At 45.7% G+C, this 24,638-nt stretch overlaps 1 long non-coding RNA gene across 1 annotated transcript in view; it reads left to right on the top strand.

Moving 5' to 3' along the window:
- The first annotated feature begins 8,211 nt into the window (after positions 1-8,211).
- The window catches only part of LOC146080536 (uncharacterized), a 29,904-nt gene continuing 13,477 nt past the window's right edge, over positions 8,212-24,638 (top strand). The window contains exons 1-2 of the long non-coding RNA XR_014474902.1: positions 8,212-9,207; positions 12,494-12,569. This is a non-coding gene — a long non-coding RNA (uncharacterized LOC146080536). The remainder of the gene's footprint in view (positions 9,208-12,493; positions 12,570-24,638) is intronic.

Genomic DNA, 24,638 nt, shown 5'->3' with positions numbered 1-24,638 from the left:
ACATACTATATAACACACCGCAATGCCCATGACATACTATATAACACACCATACACATTTGACCCATAAGTGCCACTTACCTACATGCTCAATGCCAGGGGCTTCATGCTCGATGCCAAGGTGGACTGAATTTGCTCGTTGCCAAGGGGGACAGAACTGTGCAGTGGCCCACTCCTGGCTCCCGTCCGCTATTTGCAATTCAATGCACCGCCAGTAGTGTGCGGCAGGGAGGGAGGGTGGGAGCAGTAGGGTGGGAGGGTATCTGCAGTGGGGTGGGAGGGTGGCTGGGAGGGTATCTGCAGTGGGGTAGGAGGGTGGCTGGGAGGGTATCTGCAGTGGGGTGGGAGGGTGGCTGGGAGGGTATCTGCAGTGGGGTGGGAGGGTGGCTGGGTGAGTGCAGGAGGGTGGGAGAGTGGGTGGGAGTACACCATACTTAGCCAGCCGATGGTTAGCCGGCCCGCTCACCTCACACCCCCCCCCTCCTCCCAGTGTGCGTCCGTGTGCAAACCCCCCTCCCCCTGTCAGTGTGCGTCCATGTGCGCACCGCCCGCCTGCTCACGGCTCCCCCGCTATGTACGGGAGAGAGACGTGCTGTGCTGCTATGTAATATTCATATCTCCCGCTGCTGGACCACTAGCCAATGGGCGCTCGTGGTCCAGCAGCCACCAGTTGATTGGCTGCTGGACCACAAGCGCCCATCGGCTAGTGGTCCAGCGGGATATATGATTATTGCATAGCAGCACAGCACGTCTCTCGAGTCCAGGACAGTGCACAGCGGGGGAGCCGTGAGCGGGCGGTGCGCACATGGACGCACACTGACAGGGCGGGGAAGCATTCCCGGACAGCCACTCAGCGCCGCGCGACCACACACAACGTCCAGCATGATGCCCGTCCCCCCTGTCAAAGTGAAACTCCGCTGGTGTGTCGCCGTGACCCGAGGCATGGCGGCACACCTGTCAGCTGGCCGCGGCACACCGGTTGAAAATGTCTGGTGTACATGCTGGAGGTCATTCTAATTTGATCGCTGGTTACACATGTTACGCACCTATTACATATTATACCACATGCTATAAAGCCCATTACATGTTATGCCACACACCGTAATGCCCATTACATATTATGCCACAACCTATAATACCTATTACATATTATACCACATGACATATTCCACATGACATAAAACGATTTTATAAAGTTGTGGCTCTCCTATAAACAACTTTGCATGGCAATGGCACCCAAAGTTGTTTATAGGAGAGCCACGACTTTAAAAAATCGTTTATCTCCCAGCCTTCTCCCCAATATTATTACCCAGAGCCAGAAACCAAATTTCCTTAGCACAAAACCTAATGGTTTTTACACATGTGGCAAGTGTAAAATGTGCGCACATGGCAAAAGGTGTACCAAAAGTGTCACATGTGGGGATGGGAAAGTGAAGGAGATTAAAAGTTTTATCAATTGTAACAGTGTATATATAGTGTACCTGTTGAGCTGTGAATGTGGAAAGTCCTATGTGGGAAAAACTAAAAGGAACTTAAAAATACGCATATTAGAACACTATAGAAATATAAAACACTGTGTGGAAAATCACAGTATGCCTAGGCATTTTAAAGAATGCCAAGGCAGTGACCCAAAGAATATGCGATTCCTGGACCTTGAACAGGTCACCCTGGACATTAGAGGAGGAAATAGAGACTCCCCATTACTTAGACGTGAGTCTTATTGGATATATATACAATGAAAACTCTCCACCCGGAGGGATTGAACGAGGGAGTAGAGATCACACCTTTCGTTTCATGATCTCCGCATATGGGTGAGATTTAATAGGATGAGAGATTCAGAAAGTGAGAGATTTGGTAAGAAATCTCCAGTTTTTTTAAAGCGGCAATCATTTACACTGCAAAATCAAACTGGTTTAGCAGTGTAAATGATTGCCGCGTTAAAAAAAGTGGAGATTTCTTACCAAATCTCTCACTTTCTAAATCTCTCATCCTATTAAATCTCACCCATACATCTTTTCTCCCTAATGAGTCATTTTATATATATGAGGTGAGTGCCGATGTTAAGTGTATATATTGTTTATTAGATTAATTTTTTAAATTAGTCTTATTGTGGTCACATTCTCTCATGCACCCTGCATTAACTAAGATTCCATAGCTTATGTTAACCATTTCCCTAGATGATTAGTGACAGGTGTGTTGGTAGCTGCTCACCTATAAAAGCAAAGTGTGCTGTGAGCTTCAGACCTAATAGCATGCCTGGAATCAAACATTGATGTGATAGCTATGTGTATTGCAGCCATTTTCAGCGTTAGTGTTAGTGTTGCATGGGACTTTCTTCATACTGTATGTGCAATTTGACTACTTTGACCATTTGTTTGTATGCCTATTGCCGGTGAGATTGTCATAGTCGGTATAAATTTCCCATACCGGCAGGCTATGTATGATACTCACTTACCTGGAATAGGTTTTTCGGCTATCTTTAGATGAATAATTATTGGCGATATAGAAATATGTCTGGTTTAAAACCATGTCCGCTGCTGAAGATAACATCCTGTTTTTAAATAATATATTGTGCTTGTACTGAATATACGGGTTGGTTTGATATGTGCAATAATTTTCTTCTTCTTTTTTGCCCTTTTTTCTGTGCAATCAATGTCCTACGTGATGGTATGCAAACTGACAGAACATAAAACAAAGTCCACCTAGTGAGAGCATTATGGAGATTACAAGCCAAGTGGAAAAACCTTCATCTTAAAGCAATAGTAGTCCCATTCGACATGATGAATTGCCGGATCGCTTTTAACGATATAGGAATGTGTTATACTGCTTTATGTATTGTGTTTTTAAATATTTTATTGTTATATGTATGTAGTAATACTATATATGTTTGAAATTCAAAACTGCAGATATGAGAATATCGGTGTACCGATGTTGAAACCATCGATGAATTTGCTATGCATTGAAATTATCAATGTTTTAGATGTGTGTGTGTGTGTGTGTGTGTGTGTATATATATATATATATATATATATATATATATATATATTTGTATTTCTACGTTTATGCGTATGTAAATAATGGGGTTTTAGTTCATGAATTGATCAATGCATTTAAGCTTGGGCTGCAAGCGTAAATGCATTGATCAATTCATGATCTAAAACTCCATTATTTATTTAATTAATTATTTGAATGTTAAGGTGAGTTAGTTTGTTGTAGTGAGTGCTGGTCCCCCTGTGTTTGTATTTACTAGAGCGTGTGGTCACAGGCCACTGCACCCAATCCTGGGAAGTGGGTGCTGTTTGCACCTCATTCTTAGGAATGGTGAGTGTGTTGGTACTTCTGTATCTATGTGTATATATATATATATTTATTTATATTTATATGTCCATTTATACTGTGCTCGTTGACGAGAGGTTAAACAGGCTTCCAAGCCTGCCAAGCTTCTCATGTGGACAGCACATATTCTTTGCACCGCTGGTGATTGCAGCGTTACCCGGCTCTTAGTTGGGGACGCCTGCATTTCATCAGCGTGATGCATTTACAGCTTAGCGAGACCCGTTTCCATGACGACTGACGCCGAGGCTGGTTTCCACCCAGCCCGACGACGTGGTTGTGACGTCGGTGTCTCTTGCTGTATGTTAGGAGGTTGCCACAGAGACGACGCTGTGTACGGCGAAAGCCGGAAACAACGTCATGTCAGTTCCTGGCCGCACCTCCAAGTTGTTTGACGCGTTGCCTGGACACGGGTAGCTGCCGGGGATCAGTGACAGATGATTGCACAGGTGTCAGGTATTTTACTAATGATACACGCTACATATATCCGGTCTCCTAGAAGGGTCACTTATGCTCCTGAGGACGGTGATAACACACCGAAACGGCCGTCGGGCATCAGTGACTCTCTAGGTGGACCACCATGCTGTACTTGCCATGCTGCCATTTGGATTTGGTAATTTGTATATGGACTAATTTTTTTGATACGCTGGTGTGTCCACCTTTATGATTAAACACAGCCTTTTGGCTTTTTTTCTATCCTTTGCTATTTTCATTTTGTTATGCTGGCCTCTAATTATCCATTACAACACATTTATGTGGCTTCAGCATTTCCCTGGATGATGTGAATGTAGTGTGCTAACTGCCATTGAAGACATTTAACATTATTATGCAGATTGCACCTCGCTTTTTAAAGAGACTTTTTTAAAGAGACAGGTTCTCTTTTTGATATTTTTCATAATTTTTTTTTTTTCGTTATTTGTTTTTCTTTGGTGGCATCAATTGATTCTGAGGATTACAATTATGGATGATACCAATGCATTGCCTGATGCTTTGACTGGAATCAAAAGATTCGATAGTAAGGATGAAGCCAGAATTCTATTTACCAACACAGAGTCGCTAGCATTTGATGTGGATACTGCTACAGAGGTTTATGCTGATCTTCTAAAGCTGAAGAAGAGGAAGGTGGAATTGACCTTACATGGTCTTACACTTTCACAATATTTCAAGGACAAAATGATTCCTCGCGGCTTTAGAATACGAAACCAGCCCACAATAGGGAGAACCAATAGCAACTTCTGTAAACAATGGTGCCAAATCCTTAATGATTGTTCATTCCAGTTGATTCTTTTAGTCATTGAACAGGTTAATGCTGATTTGGAAATATTAGATCAGGAAATTGTTACATGTGAAAATTTGGGTTTGGAACTTTTACAAAATGAACCGACAGGTGACATGACAGTTAAGCTTGAAGAATCCATTACTGCCTTCCGCACTGATTTATTAGCTTTTAAAAAAAGCAAGTACAAGGTGGTCAAGGATGATTACAGGGACATGCGGGTGTACGGTTGGGTGTTGGGTAATGATAATCCCAAACCCAATTGGAGAGAGAACTTTAGGACGAGACGCAGACGGACAGGACGCCAGGATAGGGATTTTACGGATGTAGACACACATACTTCTGCCAGTGACTCAGACTCAGGGAAACGGGTTTTTCCAAAGGGCAGCGTCACCCGGTCCAAGTACAAGGGCCAAGGAGGAGAACTACTAGGAGGGGAGGAGTTAAGCTTAGGAAAAAGACAGCAAGGACGGAACAAAGGGAAACAGTAGTTTTTAATCTATCTAACTACACTCCCAGCACTGACGAGTTGGAAGTACTTGGTAAAGGTTTATCCTATGTTAGGACCTTTAAACAGAGACCCTTTGATTTCGAAGTCGAATTATATCGATTCCATAGACTATTGAAATTAAAAAACTTTTTTGCTAAAACCCCCCCATCAGATAAATCCATCAATCAATTTAAGTCTAAAAGTACCTTTGAGCCACCCTATTCTAATCCCTCTATTGAGATCTTCATTAATTTAGTTAAAAGGGATACCCTTGAGTATATTAGTCACCAAAAAATCTCATATTCCAATTTATCTAAACAACAAAATCTAGCTCTCCGTAGTCTAGGTGCCAATCAGGAGATAACCATCCGCCCTGCCGATAAGGGGGGCGGGGTGGTTATCTTAAACAGATGTGATTATGTATCAGAAATACAAAGACAGTTATCAGATTCCAGTTGTTATAAATGCTTGACCTACGATCCCACGTATAACTATAAAAAAGAGATAGATTCTATAATCTCCTTGGGCTTAGGCAACAACTGGTTGGATGAGACCACTGCGTATTTTTTGACTCAAACCCATCCCCGCATCCCCATCCTGTATATATTACCTAAAATTCACAAGACCTTAACCAAACCTCCTGGCCGACCTATAGTCTCATCATGTGGTTCCATTTGCCAACCGTTGTCCCAATACATTGATTTTTGGCTTCAGCCAGTGGTCCAGAATACCGCGTATTATTTACGCGATACTACGGATTTCTTATTAAAATTAAAAAATTTGAAAAATATACCATCTAATGCCATGTTAGTGACATTGGACGTATCCAGCCTTTACACTAATATTATACATAAGGAAGGATTAGATGCTGTTAGGGCCTTGATCACCGCCAGTCCACACTATGGGGGTCCCAATATCAATTTTTTACTTTTACTCATGGAAATTGTGTTGACCAAAAATTATTTTTTATTTGAAAATAAATTTTTTTTACAGCTGCAGGGCACGGCTATGGGGTCGAACATGGCCCCAGCCTATGCCAATCTGTATATGCACATGTATGAGAACCAACACATTATGTCACATGATCAATTTTCACCTTTTGTGTTTTTTTATGTGAGATATATTGATGACCTCTTCATGGTGTGGACTGGTGGTGAGGATCGCCTGACGTCCTTTGTGGATTACTTAAACTCGTTGGAGACTACTATACGTTTCACTATGGCTTATAGCGACCGGTACATTAGCTTTCTTGACGTTGGCGTGACCTTGACAGGTGGTAAATTGTCGACTCAGGTTTACAGAAAACCGACAGATAAAAATACTTTATTAATGGCAGATAGCTTTCATCCAATGCCATTGAAAAGGGGTTTGCCACTGTCACAACTCCTTAGGGTGAGACGGATTACATCAGACGACAGTACACTAGCCGCAGCTCTTGATGAGATGGGTGACAGGTTTATTAACAGGGGTTACCCTGAACATGAAATACAGGATGCTATTGCTCATTGTAAAAACTTGTCACAGGATGAATCTCTGGTGTCTACCACTAAAAGCAATATTAATGATAGACTTACCTTTGTAAGCACTTATTCCATAGCCTCTAAAAAGATTAGAGAAGTTATATATGATCATTGGCATATTTTACAAGCTGATGACACCATGAGTAAATTCTGCGACAAGTTTCCTATGTTTTGTTACAAGAAGAGTAATAATGTCAAAAACCTTGTTGCTAAATCTGATCTGTTACCCATCAAGAAAGTTGGGTGGCTTAGCCCGGTGAATGGTAGCTTCAGATGTACTAAATGCGTCAATTGTCAACATATGATAACCTCACCTGTCTTTACAGAACCTAAGACATCCAGGACTTATCCTATACATTTCCATCTGGACTGTGACAGTCGATTTGTGGTTTACGCTATAATTTGTCCATGTAAAATGATTTATATCGGCAAGACTATCAGGACTGCCAAAGAAAGAATTGGTATGCATCGGTCATCTATAAAGAAAGCTATGAGTTCCATCGATAACAGTACTCCACCAGTCGCAAAGCATTTTCATAATTTTGGACATACTCTAAAGGACTTCCGTTTTCAACCTCTGGATCACATACCCCCGTTGAGGAGGGGGGGGGACCGTGGCAATTTGTTACTTCGGAGAGAGTGCTATTGGATTAATCTGCTTGGTTGCACTTCACCCAATGGACTGAATGAAGAACAATCATTACATTGTTTTCTTTGATAAAAATCTACATTTTTATGATTATTCACATGATGGTGTCCTCTGATACCTTTTGGTGCTAGATTTGGATTATATTTTGTGTGTATTTATTTTTGTTTCATTATTATTTTCATTCATGACTTTTAGTGCAAATCTTGATCTAACCCGCAGCTCTGTCCAAATTGTCCATTTATACTGTGCTCGTTGACGAGAGGTTAAACAGGCTTCCAAGCCTGCCAAGCTTCTCATGTGGACAGCACATATTCTTTGCACCGCTGGTGATTGCAGCGTTACCCGGCTCTTAGTTGGGGACGCCTGCATTTCATCAGCGTGATGCATTTACAGCTTAGCGAGACCCGTTTCCATGACGACTGACGCCGAGGCTGGTTTCCACCCAGCCCGACGACGTGGTTGTGACGTCGGTGTCTCTTGCTGTATGTTAGGAGGTTGCCACAGAGACGACGCTGTGTACGGCGAAAGCCGGAAACAACGTCATGTCAGTTCCTGGCCGCACCTCCAAGTTGTTTGACGCGTTGCCTGGACACGGGTAGCTGCCGGGGATCAGTGACAGATGATTGCACAGGTGTCAGGTATTTTACTAATGATACACGCTACATATATCCGGTCTCCTAGAAGGGTCACTTATGCTCCTGAGGACGGTGATAACACACCGAAACGGCCGTCGGGCATCAGTGACTCTCTAGGTGGACCACCATGCTGTACTTGCCATGCTGCCATTTGGATTTGGTAATTTGTATATGGACTAATTTTTTTGATACGCTGGTGTGTCCACCTTTATGATTAAACACAGCCTTTTGGCTTTTTTTCTATCCTTTGCTATTTTCATTTTGTTATGCTGGCCTCTAATTATCCATTATATATATATATATATATATATATATATATATATATTATATTCCAAAATTCCACTACACGCTGTTATTAATTGATAGATTATACACAAATAAATGAGGCAGCCCAATCACTAAATTCCCTGAGAGTTAGGGAATTACAAAAACATACCACCCAATAGTGATTTGGTGCCTATAACAATTTTAAAGGGATTGTCCATAATCTCCAACTCAATTAGGAAGAGGCTTTGTTCATCCACAAGATGTATTTTTATAAAAAAAAAAATTCGGATGTCAACAGTACATAGAAATCCCAATGCGTTTCTTCAGAAATTACTTCATCAGGGGAATAATAACAGGTCTTCCATATAATGATGACCTTATTGTTATTTTTGTGAAGAATCCACCAGATAGGGAAATGTTCCCTTTAAATAAGGTATTATAATGTAACAAGAAAAATTCCTTGTCTTTGGAGTAAGTCTATTTTTTCAGTTGGAATAAGACTCCATATTCCTTAAAAAAATAAAATGTAGAGTCCATAATACTGTAACAGGCCAGCAAGATATTCCTGTATACAATTCTGATCACAGATATTGAGATACAGGACACATATGACAATAGGTAGTGAAGTAGACATCCAGTGAATTCTCCCCCCCCCCCATCTCCAGATCAGGCTCATATACTGTTCATCTTCAGCGCTGCTTCTAATAATATGAAGACTATATAAACTTTTTCTGATTTTGGACTGCTGGAATAATCTCTATGTATAGTTGATATATCCAATGCGGATTCGTCATTTTAAATATAAGATCGTCACTATGATTATATGTTTTTCTACACTAGGTGCGGGGCAGCAGATGATGACGCTGACGGGACGCCGGTGAAATCACTATGGTTACCCGGCGGCACAGAGCGGGGAGACGGGGTGGGAGGCGGCAGCATGATGACATATCCTCCCTCACCCACCGGACCCCGCCCTACCCGGAAGGTGGCCGGAGCAGCCCCAGGAATGGTGGAGGGTACTCTTTCTGCATCTATAAGGTAGGCACCACTACGTGGTTCTTTTAGCGCTGCGGAATCTGTGTGCGCTATATAAGAAACTGTTAATAAATAAATAAAAATAAATCTCTCACCTTGAAAACGGGGCATGATAGACCCCGAAACGTCGGTCACGTGATGTGTGTTATTACCACATTAAAAATGTCTATTTAAAAAACCCAGTCTCTGTCGTGCCGCAGCAACCCCCACTGCTGCTACTATATATATATATTGAAGACTGGGTATAAAAAATATAATAAACTGTGGACACAAGGTCCGATGTTTTGGGGTACAACTACCCCTTTTTCAAGGTGTGATAACAAACAAAGACTAACAGTGCAACTAACCTTACATCCCTGGAGATGTGAGATAGGGAGGCCTTCACCGCCAATCGAGCCGCCGTGCTGAGCAGAAGACGGAAGCCATCACTGCCACTTCCAATTCCGTCCCGCTGATGACATGTATGAGTGACAACCGCCATCGTCGCTGCATCTCCTTGGAAACCCGCAGCTGCAGCACTCAACGGCTAGTGGACTATGCTGTGGCTGCCCGATTGGTTCACCTTGTGAACACATAAACAAAGTGTATAATCACAGTGGAAAACATGTAACAGTATATGATAATTGTTGTGCAAGCATCATGATATTATTACACAGACTGTCACCACTGATTTAAGCACATTGGACCAGCTGAGACCCATCATATTAGGGGGGAATTAATAGACAGAGAATTAACTAAATAGATATAATTACCTCCTGTTACCTCCTGTTACCTGCGATTGTATCTCAGGGGCTCTGACCCCCGCATAGCTTCCTTATTGTAGGTACTGTATAGTTCTTATATCAATAAGGATACTGATGCATACATTTTTATGTACTCCCTATGTACATGAGGGGTTCCTGAAATAGGTGTTTTGTACGGATTCAGTATTGAATCCCGGCGGTCGGGATCCCGGCGTTCAGAATCCCGACGCCGGAATCCCGACAGCCGAAATGCCGACAAGGGGGGGACGTGGATCGCCCCCCCTTGCGGGCTCGCTGCGCTCGCCACGCAGCGGGCCCGGTGCCTCGCTACGCTCGGCACACTAATTTATTCTCCCTCCAGGGGTGTCGTGGACACCCCAGGAGGGAGAAAGTGTCGGCATTTCGGCAGTCGGGATTCCGGCGTCGGGATTCTGAACGCCGGGATCCCGACCGCCGGGATATTAACTGCATCCCGTTTTGTACAAATCTAAGTGTGTAAAAAAAAAAACGTGCACAATAAGTCTCTCAGCTGAGTGATACAAGTGGCTTATTCTGATACAGAAAATATTGCCATGTGAAAAAAATAAATATATGGTACTTGTGTATTAGTCGGGCGCCCAATTAGCATATGTACGCAGGCGTAGGCTAGCTACGCTGTCAGCTTAGTCCAACGGCTGCCTAGCGTAGTCACTCCAAGGCAGCCCGGCTCTGTCCCCGGCGTCCATGTCTCTGTCCCCGGCATCCATGCCAAGTATAGTGAGCGCCTCTCAAACAGTGCCGGTAACCGGCAGATCCCCAGCGCTGGCGGACGCCGGCAGAGTGGAGATCATGCGGACACCGGCAGAGAGGCGCTCCGGCTGTCTGAGATCTCAGATGCTCCTGCATCTCAGTAATTATTAGCACGTACGCCTCATGCATAAAGGGGGTATGCACAATAAAGGAGGCATTTTCAAACCCCCACTATCCATGTCAGCCCGAAGAGTGGCGAGTGTAGAGAGTCCCATGATGGGATGCTTTACGCGTCCTCCCGACCTATTCATACCCCCACTATCCACTTCAGCGTGGAGTTGGTTTTATAAAGTGTGGTGAGCCACTGAGCCCAAAGCGTGGAACACATGTGAAGTAATCCACCTCCCCTCGCGGGGCTTGCTGCACTCGCCACGCTTCGGGCTTGGTGGCTCGCTGCACTCGCCACACTTTTTAAAATCAACTCCACACCGACGTGGATAGTGGGAGTATGAACAGGTCAGGAGGATGCGTAACGGTCAGGAGGCTGGCGTGGATAGTGGGGGTGTTTCAGGAACACATTCACACCTGCCATATCATCATCTGAGACAGTAATGACAACATGTGTTAACTGTTACCTGGATTTTAGTTAATAAAAAAGATCACAGCGGGAACATTATGCTGATTCTGACAGAGACGCTGCCTACGCAGCTGCTGGTAACACTACCCTGATTCTGACAGGGACGCTCACGGGAACACTACGCTACTTCTGACTGACTAAGCTACCTATGCTGGATCTGTCTGACTTCGATAATTACGCTGGTCGCAAGAACACTACGCTGATTCTGACAGCGCCGCTGTGCTAACTTCGTACCGGGCACCCGGCTAATACACAAGTACCAAATATATATATATATATATATATATATATGGGGTGACTATTAAGAACATCTATAACCTACCTATGTATAAAACTGCTATGAGGATCCAATATTAGGACCTATCATATTTATTTTATTTAATTTTAAAAAACGCTCCATGAGAATTTCTCATTGAGTCCCGCTGGGCTGACGGTTTTTAATTCAAACATCCAGCGAGCTTCAAACTGTAGTAATCTGCCTGCTCTGTCTCCCCCTCAAATATTTTTGGGTACATGGTCAATAATCTGGTGTTTAAGGTCGCTAATAGTATATCCTGCTTCGACAAAATGCCTCACAGTGGCGTAGCTAAGTTTTGGGCGCCCCCCGCCATTAGGGCCCCCCGCGCCGCCGCCCCGCCACCCATGCAAACCCCCCCAATCCCCCGCAGCCTTACCTATCGCGCTGGTCCTGGCGGCTCCGTTCTTCTGTTGAGGACCACCACAAAATGGCCGCCCCCATACAGCAGACAGTTTCAGAGAACTGTGTGCTATATGGGGGCGGCCATTTTGTGGTGGTCCTCAGCAGAAGAACGGAGCCGCCAAACCCAGCGAGATAGGTAAGTCTGCGGGGGAGTGGGGGGGTGTAACTATAGCACCGCAGCCCCGGCGCCCCCACATGCACAACGCCCCCCCCCCCCCCGTGGTGGCGGGGGCTGCGGTGCTATAGTCACGCAGCTGATGCCTCACCACTGGTTGTTCGATGTTTTTCCTTTTCTTGCGTCGCATATGGCTGCATTTATGGCTGAATGATGTAATGCCATTCTTTTGCGAAATGTTCTAATAGTTTTTCCTATGTACTGTAACTAGCATGGACACGTGATCATATATATACAACATGGGTAGATGTACATATCATCACGTGTTTGATCCTGAAGTCTTATCTCTCTTTTTATTTCTGAAGGTTGATCCGGTTTGTCATATTGGAGCATGTGATGCATCCCAGGCACTTGTAGCAACCTGGATTTTTCTTTAAGAAGGTATCTTTGTGCATGTTCCTAGGATGTTCCCCAAAATTTGTGATGTCCGTATGGACTACCATGTTGTTGATATTGCTGCTCCTCATATGGCAGATCATGGGTCTTGTGGATTTAAAGGACGGTAATGCCGGGTCACTGGATACTAACGGCCATAAGGCCCTAGAAGCTCTAGGTAAAACAGGACTGGCTGTGGTGGCTTCACCTTTTCTTTTTTCCTTTGGGGTCAATAGGCTCTCTCTAGTGATGAACATCCCGTTCAGCACTTCCGTTTTGACTCTATTTAGGAGCTTACAGTCGTACCACCTTTCATTGAATTTCTGTTGTACATTATTTAATTCAGTCTCCAGAGTTGTTTTGTCACTTGTGATCCTGGCGACCCTCATAAACTGAGATTTGGAGAGACCCTTCTTCAATGCTTTAGGATGGTGGCTACTGGCTGTGAGCAAGGTGTTTTTGTCGGTGGGATTAGAATAAGCTGAGGTCTGTAACCGATCTCCCACTTTAGAGACCAATACGTCCAAGTAATGAACGCTTGATTCACTGATATTATATGTAATTTTTATGGGAGAGTCCCTCAGATTGATGTTCTGTAAATGCTCAACTAAATCACCCACCTCGCCGGTCCAAATGATGCAGATGTCATTAATGAAACGCGTATACATTCGTATACAGTCTGCTATTTTCTTGTCATGAAAAAACATAGATTCTTCCTCCGCCAGCATAAAAATGTTGGCAAAGGAGGGGGACACGTTGCTCCCCATAGCACATCTGCTAACTTGGCGATAGAAGTGGCCATCGAACAGGAAAAAGTTTTCTTCAAGTGTTAATTCTAATAATTGGATAAACAGATTTATAATGCAACCATTGAACTGTTCTTGAATCAAAAAATCTTTCATGGCTTTGAGCCCTGCTTCATGTCAGATGTCCGATGGCGCTGAACTCGTATGTCCCTCGAAATATGTGTTTCTCGTGATGTAGGGAAAGTAAGTATATGAAAAAACGTATTAGAATTTCCAAAGAAATATGAAAAAGTAGCTGTTTGCAGGAAAAACACTTAGTGGGGGGATTCGTGCCCAAACTCACTGGTTAAGGCTGTGATACAAGTGTATAAAGGTATCTTTTTAGAGGGTCAACCCGTGCAAATAGAAATGGATGGAATACCAAGGTAGGTGAACAGTGTCCTAAATGGCGTACCGCACTCACTGTATGTACATATAGGCGTCAAGCTCCTGTACATACAGTGAGTACGGTACGCCATTTAGGACACTGTTCACCTACCTTGGTATTCCATCTATTTCTATTTGTACGGATGGACCCTCTAAAAAGATACCTTTAAAAGATCCCCCTACTAAGGGGGATATTCAATCTTCAGGTCACGGCAGGCGAGCTTGCTCGCCCGTCGTGACCCAGTCCCGTTCTCGGTCAGCTCGACCGAGAACACGCAGGCGGGATTCTATGTCCCGCCTGCAGCGGGGCGAGAAGGGGGCGTGGCCGCGAGTTGCGGCCGGGAAGTGACGAGATGCAGCCGGCATCTCGTCACTTCCCGGCTGTTCTCGGCAGAACGAGCCCGACAGCTAGAGATGTCGGGCTCGTTCTGCCAGGAAACCCTGTTCAATGCTGTCGGGGAAGACAGCATTGAATAGGGCCCGTCGAGCATCTCCCCCACGGGAGATGCTCGACGGAGATTGAATATCCCCCTAAGTGTTTTTCCTGCAAACACCTTCTTTTTCATATTTCTTTGGAAATTCTAATACGTTTTTTCATATACTTACTTTCCCTACATAACGAGAAACACATATTTCGAGGGACATACGAGTTCAGCGCCATCGAGACCTTCTTTTGTTCCAAAATGCATGAGTATTGTTTATAGCTCCACCTAATTCAGAGACAAATGTTTTATAACATTTTCTTGTAGTACAAGACCACATAAACAACTTTAAAAAATGAATTATACAATGGGATAGAACTTTCATTATATAATAAGTTACACAGGACCCAGACACCCAGGCAGCAAGGAGAAGAAGCTGGGATCCCTGTGTTACTTACCTCTCTCCACCCTCCTATGGGTAAAATTTAATAGGATGAGAGATTCAGAAAGTGAGTGATTTTGTAAGAAATCTCAATTTTTTTATTAAAACGGCAATTCTTTACAATGCAAAATCGAAACTGGTTTTGCAGTGTAAATGATTGCCGCTTTTATAAAAAACTGGAGATTTCTATTAAATTTCACCCAGTATCTGGTCTTGAAGCTCCTTAATAGCTCAAGAAACCTGATAATCCTGCACTGTACTGTACACTGTCCTGCTCACATTCTGGCTGCCTGTTCTCTAGTGATGTCAGTGTACCTCCCAACATGACCCTTTCCAGGAGGGACACAATGCTCTGTTTCTGGACTTCGCTCTTAATTTATGATTACCATCACCTCTGTTGAAACGCCTTTCTTCTCAATTATCCTGTTTAAAACAGGTGATGGCAATCAATAATTAAGAGGAATGTCCAGAAATAGAGCATTTTGTCCTTCCTGGAGAGGGTCATGTTGGGAGGTATGCGGACTGGAGTCCTAATCTATACTGATTGAATGACTGTCACACCAGGGGGCTTAGTCGACGAGACTGAGACCGCTAATGGGGACCTGGACCGGGGAGGTTGGAGAGGACCCTTGCGCATGGAGTGCGCGACAGTGCACCCAGAGCCAATAAGCAGTCAGAGGTAAAATACAACCGGAGTTTATTTGCAGATGGTTGTAATATAAACAGACAGTAAAGTATGCAGGAGAAATAACAGAGTTCATGCAGATTGCAATACTTTACAGATGTGATGTGATGTGGGATCGATGGTGGAACATCGGATGTGAAGACTGTGGGTCCGGAATGACGGACGGAAGACTTGAGCTTGACTGTGGGTCCAGAATGACGGACGGAAGCTTGGCTTGGCGATCCGGAATATCGGACTATCGATGATGATGTGGGAACATCGGATTCGGGTATCGGATATGGAAGGAGACTGTGGGTCCGGAATGACGGACGGGAGATGACTGTGGGTCCGGAATGACGGACGGAAGCAGGAGATCCGGAATATCGGACTAGCGATGAAACATCGATGGTGGATGATGCTGGAGCATCGGAAGGACCAGAGTACCGGAGCTAGGCTTGGTCGCTGGGCTGAGAGGCAGGATCACAGGCGGTGGAATAACCTGGACTTCACAGGAGATGGAACAACCTGGAACACACTGCAGCATGGAAGACAACACCAGCAGAGAATACACTTGTACAGAGACAAGGACAGCTGACCATACACTGGAGACAACTGAAGCACTAGCAATGGTTCTGAGAGCTCCCAGCATACTTATCCCCACTGGGTGGCCAGGATTGGCCGAGGAAGTATGACAGGGAGATCAGAACCAACAGGATTGGACAGCACAGACATGTGACTGGGAAGAACATGGCAGCCCCCATGTCTGCTATGGCGGGAAAGTGTGTTTGTGCACACCATGCTGGATACTGGGAGCAATGGCGGCGGACAGGTGGATTGCCGTGCACTGGGGACTGTCACTGGGAGACAGGAGGCCGGCAGAGATGACGTCTGGACCGCAAGCTGAACCTGCGGAGACACTTAGCCGGTAAGAAAGTCTGTCTGACAGCTCGGATCGTGACAGCACCCCCCCCTTTAAGGGTGGCCCCAGGAAACCTTTTAGGCTTGCGGGGAAACTTGGAGTGGAACGCCCGGATGAGTCTGGGAGCATGGACATCGATGGCATTGGTCCATGATCGCTCTTCGGGGCAGTAGCCCTTCCAATCGTTTAGATATTGCAGACGACCATATCGGATGCGAGAGTCCAAGATTTTACTGACCTCATATTCTGTTCCACGCTGGGTGCAAACCTTAGGAGCCTTGGGGAGCTTGGAATGAAAGCGATTCAGAACCAGCGGCTTGAGCAGCGAAATGTGGAATGTAGCTGGCACTTTCAAATAGGGCGGCAACTTGAGCTTGTAAGCTACTGGATTGACGACTCGCTCAACTGGGAAAGGACCAATATATCGGGGAGCGAACTTCATCGATGGCACTCTCAATCGAAGATTCTTGGTTGACAACCAGACACGATCTCCTGGACGGAGGGCTGGCAAATTTTTTGTACCTGCTTGAAGCCTTCAGAAGTGAAGAACGAATGAGCTTCCAGGATTTGACGAATTGCCGGATGGTCGTGTCGACCGCTGGAACAGAGGACACAGGTTGCAGAGTGAAGTCAGGAACTCGAGGATGAAACCCATAATTGGCAAGGAATGGAGTGACATTTGATGAAGAATGATATTGGTTATTATGGCAGAACTCTGCCCATGGAAGGAGTTGAGCCCAGTCATCTTGGGAAGAAGAGACATATGTGCGGAGAAATGCTTCAAGGTCCTGATTCACCCTCTCCGTTTGGCCATTGGTTTGAGGGTGGTAGGCTGTGGAAAACTTTAACTTGATTTGAAGCAAGGAGCACAGGCTTCGCCAGAACTTGGCTACGAATTGGACTCCTCTATCGGAGATGATTTCAAGAGGCAGCCCATGAAGCTTGAATATCTCTTTGATGAATAGCTGGGACAGCTTGGAAGCTGATGGAAGACCGGTGAGGGGAACGAAGTGAGCCATCTTGGTGAACCGGTCAACAATCACCCAGATGGTGGTGAACTTGTCAGACTCTGGAAGATCAGTTACAAAGTCCATAGAGATATGCGTCCAAGGACGATGTGGCACTGACAGTGGCATCAATTGCCCAGGAGGAGACTGACGACTGGTCTTGTGCTGAGCACATTTAGCACAAGAGGAAACAAAGTCCTGTACATCCTGTTTGAGGGACGGCCACCAGTAGGACCTGGTGATAAACTCGTAAGTTTTCTGAATGCCTGCATGGCCAGCGAATTTTGAAGAATACGCCCAACAGAGCAACTTCTTTCTTAGAGCTGGCTTTACATATCTTTTCCCTGTAGGGGGCGTGAGATTTGAAACTCTCGTTGCGGAGAAGGCCACTGGATCAATAATGAAATGTTGATGTGTGGACTTGGACTCACTTTCTTGCTCCCATGAGCGGGAAAGGGCATCAGCTTTTCGGTTTTGTGTCCCTGGACAGAACGACAGCTTGAAACGGAACCTGGAAAAGAAAAGTGTCCATCTGGCTTGACGGGGATTTAAACATTGAGCAGACTTGAGATACAGAAGATTCTTGTGGTCTGTGATAATTGTGATCTCATGAACAGCGCCCTCTAGAAGATATCTCCATTCTTCTAATGCCAACTTGATGGCGAGAAGCTCTTGGTCACCGATGGCATAGTTACGCTCTGCAGGCAGGAACTTACGGGAGTAGAACCCACAGGGATGAAGACGACCATCGGGCGCTTTCTGCGAGAGGACTGCTCCAACACCCACGGAGGAGGCATCAACCTCGAGAATAAAGGGCAAGGTGGTATCAGGTTGTCTTAAAACAGGAGCGGAAGTGAACCTCTGTTTCAACAGATGGAAGGCTTCGATGGCTTCTGCCGGCCACTTCGCTGGATTAGACCCCTTTTTCGTTAAGGCAGTGATGGGAGCCACAATAGACGAGAAATTACGAATGAATTTTCTGTAATAATTGGCAAAACCCAGGAAACGTTGAATACCTTTCAGCGAAGAGGGAATTGGCCAATCTTGGATGGCCTGCAGTTTTCCTGGATCCATTTGAAAACCAGAACCGGAGACAATGTACCCTAGGAAGGGTATAGACTTCACCTCGAAGACACACTTCTCCAGTTTACAGTAGAGAGGATTAGCTCGCAGCCGGGACAGAACCTCTTTGACCCAATAACGATGTTCTGTGATGTTATTGGCATAGATTAAAATGTCATCAAGATATACAACTACATGACGATACAGAATGTCCCGAAAAATCTCATTGACATAGTGCTGGAACACGGCTGGGGCATTGCTGAGCCCGAAGGGCATGACGAGGTACTCATAGTGGCCGTCTCTGGTATTAAACGCCGTCTTCCACTCGTCGCCCTCTCGTATGCGGATGAGATTATATGCACCCCTCAGGTCGAGTTTCGTGAAGATGGTTGCACCGCTGACATGGTCAAACAGCTCGGTGATGAGGGGCAACGGATATCGGTTCTTTACTGTAATGTCATTGAGGCCGCGATAATCAATGCAGGGACGTAGGCCTCCATCCTTCTTCTTGACGAAGAAGAATCCTGCGCCAGCAGGAGAAGTCGAAGGACGGATGAATCCCTTTGCCAGATTTTCCTTGATGTAATTGGTCATGGCTTGAGTCTCTGGAAGAGAGAGAGGATAGGTTCTACCTCTGGGTGGTTCTTTGCCTGGGATAAGTTCGATAGGGCAATCCCACGGTCTGTGAGGAGGTAGGACATCAGCGCCAGACTTGCTGAATACATCTGAGTACTCTTGGTAGGGAAGAGGCGGAAGGTCTGCTGCATCGGCTGAAGAATGACGAGCTGGGAGTACCTTTTGGAGACAGGTACCGGAGCAGGAAGGATCCCAGGAAAGGATTTCCAATGTCTTCCAATCAAGACGAGGATTGTGAAGACGGAGCCAGGGTAAACCCAGAACCAGAGCATGAGTGGCTCGGGGTAAAACCAGGAAGGACAAAAGTTCAGTGTGCAGGACTCCCACTTTTACTGTAAGTGGCAAAGTTCTGCGGGAGACTGTCGCATCAGGAATCCTACTGCCATCCACAGCAGTAAGGAAGACAGTCTTGGAAAGACTTTCAGTGGGCAACCCCCACTTGCGGACCAGTTCTGCAGTAACAAAGTTGCCAGCGGCACCGGAATCAAGAAGTGCGGAGACAGTCTTGAAATGCTGACCAACTTGTAGGGAAACTGGAAGGACACAATCAGTTGCTGATGGAGAGGACTTAATTACTCCTAGCCTACCCTCTCCTTGACGGGCTAGGAGGAGGAGTTTTCCTGACGCTTTGGGCATGCAGAAATTTGATGTGCAGGATCGGCACAATACAGGCAGAGCTGTGCCAACCGACGACGTCGACGTTCTCCGGGAGACAAACGGAAGCGGTTTATCTCCATTGGTTCTTCTTTGGAATGGACTGCGGGAGCAGTGGGTAAAGAAGGTGGAGGAGTTGGCACTTTAACTGGAGCGCTCTTGTGACGTTCTACAGCCCTTTCTCGTAAGCGTAGGTCTACTTTGATACACAATGATATAAGGTCACTTAGACCTGAGGGTAAGTCTCTGGTAGCGAGTTCATCCTTAATACGATCGGATAGGCCATGCCAGAAAGCTGCGTATAAGGACCCATCACACCAGGAGAGTTCAGACGCCAGAATCTGGAACTGGACCAGATATTGCCCGACGGAGCGGGATCCCTGTCTGAGACGGAGGAGTTCAGTGGAGGCAGATGCTGATCGCCCAGGCTCATCGAAGATACGCCGGAATGTTGACACGAAGTCCTTGTAATTGGACAGGATGGCATCAGATCTTTCCCATAAGGGAGACGCCCATTCTAACGCTGCTCCACACAGGAGGGAGATGATGTAGGCTATCTTGACCCTTTCAGTAGGGAAGTTGCTAGGTTGCAGCTCGAAGTGAATCTCACACTGATTGAGAAAACCTCGACAGGTCTTGGGGTTCCCATCATACTTGGTGGGGACAGACAGATGAAGGCGAGGTGCAGCAGCCATTACAGGAGGATGAACTGGACTTGGAAGTTCTCTGACAGGCTCAGGGCCACTGAGAGTGGTCTGTAGCTTATCCAGCCGGGAAGACAGATCTTGCAGACAATGAATCACTTGGCTCTGCGCAGCCTCTTGCTGATCCAAGCGAACAGCCAGTTGCTGTACAGGGCTGGGTGGAGATGCTTGGTTTGCGCCTGGATCCATTTGGCTAGTGCTTACTGTCACACCAGGGGGCTTAGTCGACGAGACTGAGACCTCTGGTGGGGACCTGGACCGGGGAGGTTGGAGAGGACCCTTGCGCATGGAGTGCGCGACAGTGCACCCAGAGCCAATAAGCAGTCAGAGGTAAAATACAACCGGAGTTTATTTGCAGATGGTTGTAATATAAACAGACAGTAAAGTATGCAGGAGAAATAACAGAGTTCATGCAGATTGCAATACTTTACAGATGTGATGTGATGTGGGATCGATGGTGGAACATCGGATGTGAAGACTGTGGGTCCGGAATGACGGACGGAAGACTTGAGCTTGACTGTGGGTCCAGAATGACGGACGGAAGCTTGGCTTGGCGATCCGGAATATCGGACTATCGATGATGATGTGGGAACATCGGATTCGGGTATCGGATATGGAAGGAGACTGTGGGTCCGGAATGACGGACGGGAGATGACTGTGGGTCCGGAATGACGGACGGAAGCAGGAGATCCGGAATATCGGACTAGTGATGAAACATCGATGGTGGATGATGCTGGAGCATCGGAAGGACCAGAGTCCCGGAGCTAGGCTTGGTCGCTGGGCTGAGAGGCAGGATCACAGGCGGTGGAATAACCTGGACTTCACAGGAGATGGAACAACCTGGAACACACTGCAGCATGGAAGACAACTTGTACAGAGACAAGGACAGCTGACCATACACTAGAGACAACTGAAGCACTAGCAATGGTTCTGAGAGCTCCCAGCATACTTATCCCCACTGGGTGGCCAGGATTGGCCGAGGAAGTATGACAGGGAGATCAGAACCAACAGGATTGGACAGCACAGACATGTGACTGGGAAGAACATGGCAGCCCCCATGTCTGCTATGGCGGGAAAGTGTTTGTGCACACCATGCTGGATACTGGGAGCAATGGCGGCGGACAGGTGGATTGCCGTGCACTGGGGACTGTCACTGGGAGACAGGAGGCCGGCAGAGATGACGTCTGGACCGCAAGCTGAACCTGCGGAGACACTTAGCCGGTAAGAAAGTCTGTCTGACAGCTCGGATCGTGACAATGACTAATTCAGAGTACACTGTGATGCACTGTATACAATATGGCAGCATTTTTATTCAAGCTGTGAATCACAAGATTATATCATCATAAAAAATACATATCTGTGAGGAAGTCTAAGAAATGAATTTAGCCAGAGCTAAATCAATACTAATAACACGTGTGGACTCTAAAACCTTGATAAGATATTTGAGACTCCCGATGATATTCAAAATAATCTAATCTAACTGGTATTAAAACTATTGTTGGAAAACCAAACAACCAAACAGTGCTTATCACAAGATAGAGGATACACTGGTATGAGCAGTGACTGCATGTATAAAGGTTTGTGCACATTGGGTGATTATATTGAACAATGGCCCTGATTCTGGTTTATTTGCAAAGCAGCAGTATTTCTCTGCTTTGCGAGCCAACTAACCCGAGCTGGATGCCGAATGTCCCCACAGGCTTGCAAATTGATGTTTTGCAAAACATTAATTTGCAGGCTTGCATCATTCGATGGTCGCAAATTTGCTTATCTAAGTGACTCCCTGGTGACTTAGTTTAGCGGCAAGTACAGGGCAAGCAGCTGACATCTGCCTGACCACAGAAGGCAGAAAGCTGCCCCTGTTTGCTTGGGATTGCCCAGCATTTTCCTGGGCGCACCCAGTGTTTTCATGGGTTCGCCAAAGAAACGGTCGGCGTTTGCATGTGACCTCCACCAGCATGCCTCCTGCATTCCCCCCCCCCCTCCATTCTGCAAGTCTCAGGGGGTGCCCGCAGAGAAGACCTGCACATGCGCATATTCGCTTATGCGCATGCTCAGATCTTCAACATCGTTCCCCGCTACGAATTCACAACTGGCCAATTAGATCAGAATGACCCCCAATATTGCTAATTTTGGCTCTTTTGTGTTACACCTTTCAAAAAATCATCCAGTGTGTGTACAATGAATGTTGAACGATGCACGCACCCAAGGATCAATATCGACTCCCTACCTATATTTGTATCTTCTATTTTCTGGGCCCATGAGAGCTTACATCTGCAGATAGACAAAATATGTAAAATAAGGCTAAATCAGCACGCTAGGACAAAAAGACGTGGCTTAATCCCTAAACACACTAAGCAATATTTTATACAATGTAGGCAAGGATACACACTCTTAATGATGACCTCATCATCCTGCAGGCACTGTACAGGCGATGAAGGCCATACTGCAGAATGTAGTGCCATCTAGCCGGCATGTGTACAGTATATGGATAGCCGGCACTCTGATAGGCCCCCGTGGCCAATATTACCAGGTACACACAGCTATTACCAGGTGTACCCAGCTTTAGGGTGAGTTCTTTGTCATTGGTAAAGAAGTAGAATCTGAGAGCTTTTGTACAAAGTCTTAAAGGGAGATGGAGTAAGCTCCAAGGGTGGTGAGCAATACTGGAGTTGGAAGAGTTATCTGGTTTTCAGATAGGAAGGAAGGAAGGTGGCAATAATTGGCAGAGCGAAGTAAAAAGCAGAGAGTAACTGCTCAGAAATTGTGTTTCTGTTAAAATTGAAAAAAGTTTTGAATCTGTCTTTTAATATATTATCATATGAAACAATATCTATACAATACTACTCTCCCCCAGGGACAATAACATTTTTGTTTTGGCATCACCCTAAACCTAAATCTCCAAAGTGGCAAAAGAATGCCCCCATTAACTGCCCCCCCTCCCCTTTAAATTACGTATTACCAGTAGTGTTTTTTTACCCATGGGATGCAGAACTGCTGCCATCCCCAGATGAAATCTGCCATTGTGCTCTACCTAAGTGAGGCCAAATGCAGTCTGTGAGACTGCATTGTGACTGGCATTGCCTTCCTACTGGAAATCTGACCTGCTAGTCACCCAAGATAGTCCCATTGGGAGTTAATCCCTCCCTCCAGGATGCCTCTTTGGCATCTATGGGCTACAGCTGAAGCAGCCCATAGAACCAGGGGCATGTACAGTACCTGCATCATTACTGCTCGTGCACCTGTCCTGGTGCCTGTCATCTGTATTGTGCAGGAGACACTTCTCCATGATTTCACTTCTATGGGCTGCTGCCAAAGCAGCCCATAGAAGCTGGCTGCATGCACACTGCAGAGGTCTGTACTGCACATGCATGCATCAGTCTGTACTGCGCACGCATGCATCAGTCCCGGCACCTTTCATCCTTGTACAGGTGTGGGGACAGGTGTGGCGGTGGTGAGGATCCAGGAGCGGGGACCAGGAAGAGGAGCAGTGGTGGGGACTAGGAGGAGGAGCGACAGGAGGGTGACAGCGGCAGACCCCCTCCAACTGTAATGTAGGAGCCGCCACTGCTTATTAATTCTCTCCCACCTATAATACTGGAGCTGATTTTATCTCAGTGTATTAGTGCACAGGGATGCAAAGTTCCCCTCCTTGCACTTAACACAGACACATGCACACCAGAGTGATGAGAGCAGAACAAAACTCTCTGTTACTGCCAGGCAATGGATAAAGACAGCATAATCGCATGGGAATGGGGAGAAGCAATGTCAGTGGAAGCTCATCTGGCCGTAGTCGCATCCCATGTGACTGTGCCAGAATAAGTGGTTAAGGAAGCTCTAGGACATACCGTATAAGAGGAAGTGGTAGAGAGACAGCTTAAAACATGAGTAAAAAGTGAAGGTAAGAAGTCAGAGGGAAAAAATGATGCTAGGTACGCACACTATGATTATCTGGCCTGTCTGACACAATGTTTTCTAAGTGTCCAGTTGGCCACATAAAGCAGTGTATGCCTTAACGTTGCAGACCAACAGACCTCTCCACTCCTCCTTGAAATTGGGGAAGGGGAGGGGGTTCTAACTGAAATTAAATTGCAGTGCAAAAGTATAGCTGTGTAACATTTGTGGACTACATTCAAAAGCAGACAGTATTTATCTGCAAAAAAAAAAATATATAAATGTATTTACATGGCAACATAGTTTATTCCATACATAATGTTGTCTGCTTTTTGTACTTTAATTATAAACATAAATTAGGCCCTACGTGGGCTGTATGACTAATAATAAAAATTACTGGAGCATTTCTGGGATTAGTCTAAATAAGTTAATGTAATATGGGCTGCCAACAGAATTTGTAGAGCTTGGGATTGTCAAAAAGTCAAAGACTCCTCCCCCT

This window comes from Crinia signifera, chromosome 5, assembly GCF_055691185.1.
Source record: "Crinia signifera chromosome 5, ASM5569118v1, whole genome shotgun sequence".
Lineage (NCBI taxonomy): Eukaryota > Metazoa > Chordata > Amphibia > Anura > Myobatrachidae > Crinia > Crinia signifera.
Note: the sequence above shows the minus strand (reverse complement) of the source record. Positions and strands in the feature narration are given on the sequence as shown.